This window comes from Copadichromis virginalis, linkage group LG7 (genome assembly GCF_057382275.1).
Source record: "Copadichromis virginalis isolate Kocher_CV1m ecotype Utaka linkage group LG7, C_Virginalis_male_GT1.1, whole genome shotgun sequence".
Lineage (NCBI taxonomy): Eukaryota > Metazoa > Chordata > Actinopteri > Cichliformes > Cichlidae > Copadichromis > Copadichromis virginalis.
In genome coordinates, this window is record NC_140624.1 from 35303611 (window position 1) to 35312746 (window position 9136).

Below are 9136 nucleotides of genomic sequence, written 5' to 3' on the forward strand. Positions count from 1 at the left end.
TTGGCCAGCCTAAATCAACACTATATATCCTTGACTATTTTAATTTAGATCCAGTAGGGGAAACCAAATCATCCCCTTGTTGTATTGCTCTTACACTGGAACGTTAAACTTTATCCTGCACAGTAAAGCTGTCAGATAAATGTAAAACAGAAAAGTAAAGGCTGAAATGCTGTCACTCAAGCAGCAAAGCTGTAAGACCCCCAGTGGACCAAGATTGACCAAGACCAGCAGGGAGCGCCCCCCCCCCCCCCCCCCCAAAAAAAAAAAAAAAAAAAAGCAAAAACAACACAGGAAGCGAGTGACTGTGCATCTGGAGGCCTTGTAGGTCTCATAAACTGGCTGATGATTGCTCCCTTCCTGATTACCAGGGTGGACAGCGAAAACTGAGTCGATAATTGAATCAGAGAAATTTCTCCCCGAGCATCGCAGATGGCTTATCTGATAAGGAGGTTTTTAGCTTGGCAGGGCAGGAAGCAGCCTTTCCGCATTCCAAGGTGGCAGAAAGTTTTCTTTTGGTCTTTGGTGCCCCTTCACATGGTGCCATACAGGGCAGCCTCCTGTCAGCAGACCTGCATGAACTGGTGTTGCTTTACCGAGCAGCGATGAAGAAAGCCGTTCCTCACTACTCCAGATGGGCAGAAAGACGATCCACCGTGGTTTATGGTAAGTAAAACTCTGGATTGCTCACATTCGATGTATTTGTTTGTTTGCCTTCCATATATTTCTTTGCTTTATAACGGCAGTAAATGGTGCGTAAAGGCCTCTAGATTAACTCGAGTGTCAGTAGCTCCTGTTTAAAGTCTCAGAAATGACAAGAAGATTAACAAATTAACTTTAGTTTATTGTAATTGCATGAATACTATGCATTTAAAAATTATTTATATAGAAGATTGTGTTCAGGTCTGAGATGTGTAGTCATTTCGCTGTTCAAAAGCATGTTATGATGCTGTGTCTCGGCCTTAAAGGACCTTTAATTTAACAGCTCTCTGGAAGTTCTTGGGAATCTTTGCTGTAAAATTGGCTGAGATTATCTTGGGAGATTATGGAAAGTTTGACAAACTTAGTCTACTTTTGTATACAGAGATTAAGATGTCAGATTTTACAGATTTAAACTTGAGCTTGAAGAATTTGAAACAGCACAAAAAAAAGTTATTTTCTTATCATTAAAAAAGGCTCGAGTAGGTGTTACTGAGCCAGGATGCTCAAACAGCTTCAGCTGCTACATAAATCTCATCATTACACATGTAAAGTTAGCATGTTAAATGTTAAAGTTCAGTGAGCTGCTGTCAAGCACGGTGGAGGATTGGTGATGATCTAAGGCTTGGTGTGCAGTCACAGAAGCTGGGCACCTTTCAGAACTGAAACAAAGTTGTAAAGAAGAAAAAACGGTGCGTAATATTAACATATACACATTTGGTGATATAAATGTGACAGCCCATGACACATACAGCCTCGAAAATTTGCAGTGTGTATAATATATTTATAGTGTTTTCAACTTTTTTTTCTTTGATTGTTTAAAACAAGCATTTAATGGCATTTTATTGTATTATGATCATTAAACCAGTTGAATGAACATAACCCTTTAAAGCCGAGTGAATCTTTTCGTGAGTTCTATTAAACTTCTACATAATCAGTGTGCATTTTTTTCCACCCAAAAGCTAAAATAAAACTGCACGATATATTTTGAAGAAATAAATTGAAAAAATGCCTGTATATATTCCTGTATAATGTATATATTTCTTTACAATCTGAGGGATCTTAATGGCAGCCAATATAGTGAGTCTTAAGCTTTAGAATATTAAACTTATAAACTCATCAGAAATAATAAATATCATCCTGTTTACTTGTTTCATGCTCCAGCGGTTCGCTCAGCCACGTTCGGCTCCTGGAGGATGCTCACGATGGGGGCGGAGTACTTAGACACCTGGGCTCGGTCACCTGACAGGAGAGAATGTCCTGAGAAGCTGGTCAGAGAGGAGGAGGAGGAGGAGGAGGAGCCGGGGCCATCAGATACTGGAGAGCAGGGGGAGTCCTCATGGATATCCGCTGACAAGGACCCAGAACAGAAGTACGAGACTGTTCTGCACCTGGACGGGATGAGCAGACGAGAAATGGGAGATGGTGTCCGGGAGGCCATAAAGAACCATGACAACCTGAAGAGCACCTCCACTAATCAGAGGTGAGACAGTTTGGGTGTGGCTGGTTGGAAATCATACTGTTGGTAGACTAATCCTGTCACCAAATCCTGTGCTCTGGATATTTTCCATTTTTTTTTAATTTTTATTTTAACAGCTTTTCCAGCACACAACTGCACAGACATCTGCTGACTCAATGTTCTAACTACAGCACAAGTGTCTGTAACTCTTATTGCAGTAAATCAGCTAAACCACCAGATGTCTCCTCAGTCATATCTAATGAGTTTGCATCCATGATCAGCATTTCACAGCAACTACTTTAACATGAACCGAATACTTTAGATACAAAAAAGGTAAGAAAAGTCTGAAGTTTTATGACTAATGGTGAAATGTTGTCTCATGTTCATGAATAAATGGCACCATGCAGTTTAGCTTTAAAATGAAGTGTACTCAGGCTGAAAAGGCAACACCTTCCTTTATAAAATCTGTTGCAATACAGTGGCAAAGGTTAAATTTATGAAATAAGATAAGTTTATTTGTGAAATTCCTGTGTTACAGAAGCTAAAACATTAAATGTAGTCTATAAAACCTTAAATAATGTATAAAGGTAAAAAAAAAAGAAATAAAGAAATTACATAACTAAACAAATACTTAGATGAAGCAAAGCTAATACTAACATTAGAGCTCATTTACATAATGAAGAAAAACAAGAAAAAGATGCCCAGTAAGAAAATGGAAATCATGAAATCCATTAAAAATTCTATTTAAAGCGTTATATAATACAAGAAACTTGCTTAACAAAGCGTAATATGTATATAAAAAATTAAATAAAGCAACATGAAAATGAATATAAAATGACACACTAAACAAATATGAGATGACATTAAAGTCATACCAGAGTGTAAAGTGAGCAGGTCATGTAGATTTTGTTTGTTTGGCTAATGTGAATTATGTGGACACATGTTTTGTGTTCCAGTGTCGACGTAATTTTGGTTTACACCCACTTTTTACGTTATTAGCACGTCTAATCAGCCAATCATGTGGCAGCAGCTCAAGAAGACTTCCTGAAGTTGAAACTGAAATATCAGAATGGGCAATAAAGGGGATTTCAGTGACTGTGAGCGTGATATGGTTGTTGGACTGAGTGTTTTAGAACCTGCTGATCTGATCTGCTGGGATTTTGCCGCACAACCATAGGGTTTACAGAGAATGGTCTAAAAAAAGAGAAAATTTCCAGTGAGCGACAGTCCTCTGGGTTAAAATACAGAACTGCTACGTAGATGTCAGAGGAGAATGATCACACTGCTCCGAGAAGGTGGAAATGCTACAACCAATGTTTGCAGAAGAGCGTCTCCGAATGCATAACATGTGAAACCCTGCAGCAGATAGACTAAAGAAGCAGAAAACCAGACCCGGTGCACTCCTGGCAGCTAAGAAGTGGAAACTAAAACCACATGGGCTCACCGTGATTGGATGGCAGAAGACCAACTGAACATAGCTTAAACACCACATGCTACCTGAAGGACAAACACAAAGAAACCTATAGAGAAACAAGCAGTTAACAGTCATCTGTTTGCTTTAAAAAGACACCAGTACAACAATTCTTCTATGAATATTAATAGGAGGTGACTCACATGAAGCTGAAGTAATGACATGCAGTAAAACAGGAAACTGGATTCAGACTACTTCAATATTCAGACTCATTAATACTGTCGTAGAAAATGATGAATGAAAGAAAACATACTTACAGATCTAAGTGGCAAAGCAGATTCAGTTTCCAAATCTAATTTGAAAAGCATAACCATCGTCTCCGGTAAGTGGCACACATAAAACGGCAATTAATGTTCATCTCTGCAGACTCCTGCCTGATTTATAGCGGTCTGAATCAAGGTAGCAACCACTTCCTATAACAACTAACTACCAGCAGCTCATTAAAATGATCACGCATGCAGAAAACAAAACGAAACAATACAAAACAATGGTGGAAGCATGAACATCTATAAAGCTCATCACATATGCAAGCCCAGCTAGAAGAATAGGAAACGTTACCATGTGAAAAGCAAAAAGAGAGAGTGAGGAGACAACATCACGCGTGTGTCTGTGAGGATGTTTATACTTTAGTTGTGGCTCTTTGCTGTAGTGGTTAACACATCTGCCATGCATGTGAAATATCCCCATGCTCAGCTCTGGCAGGACACACCCAGCTTCAAAGGCGCATGAGCTAGCGTCTCGGTCCTAGCCCCGGAAAAATGGGAAAGCTGCATCAGGAAGGGGATCAAATCTGGCAACCCCCTAAAAATAATAAAGCACTTTAAAGCTTGTAGTTAAGTTTTAACTGACATCCAATGCCCCCACATTCTGTACACACATGCTGTGTGTAAATAATAAAGAAACAAAAGTCTGAGCATGCGGTCAGGTTGAAAAAAGGCCCATCAAACATTTATGTAACTTAATGAAAGACGTTTGAGAGCGCATACCTCTGCCAAGGCCAGTGATTTATCTTGCAAGTGAATTAAAAACTCCTGAATGGAAACTCAGATCTGTATCCAACAGGCACATCCACAAAAACCTAAGCACCACATAGCTGAAGCACAGTTACTATGCTCCACCAATCTCTGAACTTAAACATTAACAGTCCTGTGAGACTCTCTGCTCCATCTTAAAAGGTACTTTTTGTAATTACCCACTCTGCGGAATTTAATTCAAACCTTCAACAGCAGGGGGCAGCACTTTACCAGTTTGTATGTTGAGATTTTTTCACTTTCCGTTCTTTTAACTTTATATATTTCTTTTTGGCCCTATCCCCGTTTTCTTAGGGGACTTCAAATTTTTAAATAAGAATGTTTTTACGGACTTATGTGGTTAAATAGAGTCACATATTGCTGTATAAAGGGGTCTTGCATAAAAGTCCAGTCTTAGTTTAATTTTAGTCGATACCTCTCCTGCTGGGGTCACCCGAGGGAAAACGGTCGCTGGAGATGGGGACCAGGTGTACGATCACTCACAGTTAGTTGCTGTCTTCAAAACAAATGTTAAAAATCTGAGAGTGATTGCAATTGTTTGGAGACAGGTTTCCTCCCGTCAGGCGACACGTGCAATCAAAATAATCTGATTAATTAATAATCTGATAGGCAACTACAGATTTTTAAAAATCTATTTATTTATTTTTACTGCTGTCGAATGACCGAGCCATTCGACAGCAGTACATTGATGTTATGGATTCAAAGCTATTCTTTTGGTAGCTAAACAAATTTACAGTAAGTACCTTTGAAAATCAAATATAAGTCATAGTAATAAATAAAGAAATAATTCAATATAAGCAAATAAGATGAAAGTACTTTAGATCAGGTTTAATGTGCTAGTTTAATTAATTTAGTTCATCAAGTGCAGACAGAAAAGGTTTCATAAAAATTGGATTTACAGATTTTACACAACGTTGCTGACAGACAAACAGGAACAAAAGCATAAAGAAAACAATTAAAAAAAACCAACAAACAGGAAACTATCATATACACAAATACACACTGTGTGGGGTAAAAATGTGCTTAAAAATAAAAGATGTCAGTTAGGTACAATAATGTTGCAAAGTTTCTGAAACGTTGAGTCTCCTGTGTTTCTGCAATAAATAAATAACTGATGGATTGAATGAATGAAAGAATGAACAAACTGTTTTTTTGGTCTTTTGTTTAACTGGATTATCTTTGTCTTCTTTTAGGAGATCTGATGTTGTTTTTGGATCTGAACTTCTAAAGTGTTCACATCATTTTCAGCACCTCTGTAGATTCCGTTCATCTTAATTTAACATATATTCATCTTCTAGTGAATTCCTTTTTATTTATTTTTTGTTAGCTCTAACATGGTTACTCTAACCACGGTCTGAATGTGGATACTTGCGCAACCTGTTTTGCAGTGTGAGATGTTAAAGGTGGATCTTAGCCTCGTCTTTCATAAGCATTAATCTTCTCTCATTGGTGCCAAAAGGGAAATGTTCGAGCCTCAGGGCTTTTCTGAACTTCATTATAACCTGCCAGCAGACGGTGAGCGCGTCTGTGCGCTCCAGTCACTGATAGGCTCGTTCTGGTCACGTGCGCTCTTCCTTATTCCACCGAGGACTTGGTATAAAACCTACAGCCCCTCATGCAGGGAGCGACCAAACAGAAATCAGAGGACTAATACTCCTGCTGGATTTGCTTGTTTTATTATTGCTGTCGGCTGGGGGAAAAGCCGCAAAAAAGGATTTTCTTTTTCCTCATGGTATTTTTTTTTTTTTTTTTGAGCGCCTGACATTTCAACTGGTGTTTGGAGACGATGCTGACAGGATTTGGGACTGAGGCAGGATGTTCTCATCTTATTTCAGCCTGATTTTTCTCCACTTTGAGCTGTAATGGATGCAACAGCCTCAACTGAGTGATTTACATCGGAAGTGCTTTGCGGCTCAAAAACTTTAACGTTTTAAATTTCGCCGAAGATGAATGAATGGAAAGGATCAAGAGAGCGTGGTTTTCAGTGAGGCCACCTTTTATCTGTTATTTCCCAAACGCGGCGCTTTCTCCTCACACTAACGCTGAGCAGTGGTTTGTATGAAGCGTGTTTGTTGTGATGCTTCTCCCCTCCATTTCCACTGACACCACTTTGGATTTCCCCTTTTGGATCTGTGCGTTTCCAGAATGGCTCGCTTCGCAGAAGATCTACCCACCCGCTATGGAGGAAGCGCAGGCGGCGGAGGGAGAGGTGGACCGGGCGCTGGGAGAGGAGGCGCCCGGGGTGGTGGCGCTCCGGGTGGGCAGAGGATGTACAAGCAGTCGATGGCCCAGAGAGCCCGGACGATGGCCATCTACAACCCGAACCCTGTCAAACAAAACTGCTTCACCGTCAACCGCTCCCTCTTCATCTTCCGCGAGGACAACCTCATCAGGAAGTATGCAAAGCGAATAACAGAGTGGCCATATCCTTCCTGACGCACAGAGCAGGTGCATCTGTAGCCTAGAGGCACAGTGGTTGAAAAGCAGAGCCACACAACCGCCTGCAGGCCTGTTTGCCAAGCTATTAAGTTTAGATGTGGATTATCTTCTCTAGTGTTGAATGTGCAGCTATTTACGCCCGTGGAGTAGCCGCTAACACACTGTCCCCTCTTTATCCCCCTCCGCGCAACGCTGGCTACACCTGTCGCCCCGCTTCTTATCTCCCTTCAACATGACACAAAGCTGTTCTCTGAACAGCAGCGGGCTGTGAAAAGACTTCACATCCGCCTATTGTGCTGCCTCTTTTATTACCCCCACCTTCCCGGCGCCCACATATATACCGAGAAGTTCTTTTATCAGTATGTCAGCTGTAAACTGCTCGCTGGGCACTGACAGCAGTGGTTAATCACGATCAAACATCGCTATTGATCCGCACAGCTACGAGTCAATGAAGAGATGCGTGCGTAAAAGGGGCGATGTGGCTTGCGCTTAACCGCCCTATCCCCGTGCTCTCCTACACTGTGTTGTGTTGGGGGGGGGGGCAGTTTACTTTAAGTAGAAAAACAGAGAGCGCTCGTCCAGGATAGCAGCACGCCTCGTTGTCTTAGTCGGGAGCCCTCTCCGTGGTGCTGAACTCGCCCACGCTCCCCGCTCCACGCCGTTTATTCCACACTGCAAAAAAAAAAGAAAGAAAGGGAAAAAAAAGAAAAGAAAAAAAGTCCTCTTCGAGGAGTCGTGGTCACTTTTATAATCGCAGTTTGCTCTCTTAAAATTAGCGAAAGACTTGATCATCAGCAGCGTGTTTCTCAGTCTTTCATTCATTTATAAAAAAAAAAAAATCAATAAAAAAAAATCTGAGGAAATAATCTCATCTCCCCCGATTTTAAGACTCAGTTTCACTCCCCTCCTAAAGTAGGTTTGTAGCTGTGTTTTAATGATGTTAAACGTTAAAAACGTTTTAGAGAGTTACAGATGTAATAATAATAATAATAATGATAATCTCATTTTCACATTTTTTCATATATATAATGCAACATTAACTTTTAAAATGTAAAAAAAAAGCTAAACTGATATCTGCATGTAAACAACAGGCACGACTTTTGCTGCTGAGGGTTTAAATTCTATTTTCTGATCACATTCAGGCTTTATTTGTGTGAAGGGGGGAAAAAGTACACCTGGGGAACAAAAAAAAATCAGCCATCATCTGACAAAGATTCAGGTTTTAACTTGGTGTCTTGTTACTCCTGGTTGTCCCAGAAACAGCCAAAAATTTTTTTTTTATATTTTAATGTCTCTTAAAGACTCCACTGTAGGTTATAAGCTCAGAGAGAGGTTATATATTTCTGTGTTGAAATTGTTTAGACTGGGAAGCCACAGGGCTTGTGTGATGAACATGACCAGACAGCTGGATCTGCTCTGTGGGCGACAATGAGGACAACATTAGCTCTAATCAAATAACAGCATTTATCAGTTTGTCCGTGCCCTCTATGGGCTGATATGAACCGGAACCTCTGATATTCCATATGGACAAGATAATAAAATAATCACCGCGTTCACTCTCATTCCTGAAATTTTCAGGATATGTAAAGCAGCTCAGTATTTTTATCCATATCTTTGCTGTTACGATTATCAGCTTCCAATTCCCTTGTGATTCATGGACCCTCAATAGGCACTGACCCTCAGGGCAGTGACCGAGTGAAAATGAATGACAGAATGAAGTGGTCAACCATCTGGAAGGATCATGAGCACATGTATAGGATGCTTTCTTTCCACAAAAGGCCTTCAACCAGAGCTTGATGGAAAATTTATGCTTAGTTGGACAGAATGCATCTAAATTCAAGTTTAGCACAGGGGCATGCAGGATTATTCCTGTGCAACCGCCATGAATCTGCTTCCTTATTCCATTAGAATAGATGAGTTACAAAAATGTGATGTTTATTCATCAGTATAAAGTAGTTTATCAGTGCTAAGAAGGTTTGCAGACATACTGAAATGAAATACATGTGACATCATTTATAACTACTCCTTAACTCTGCACAC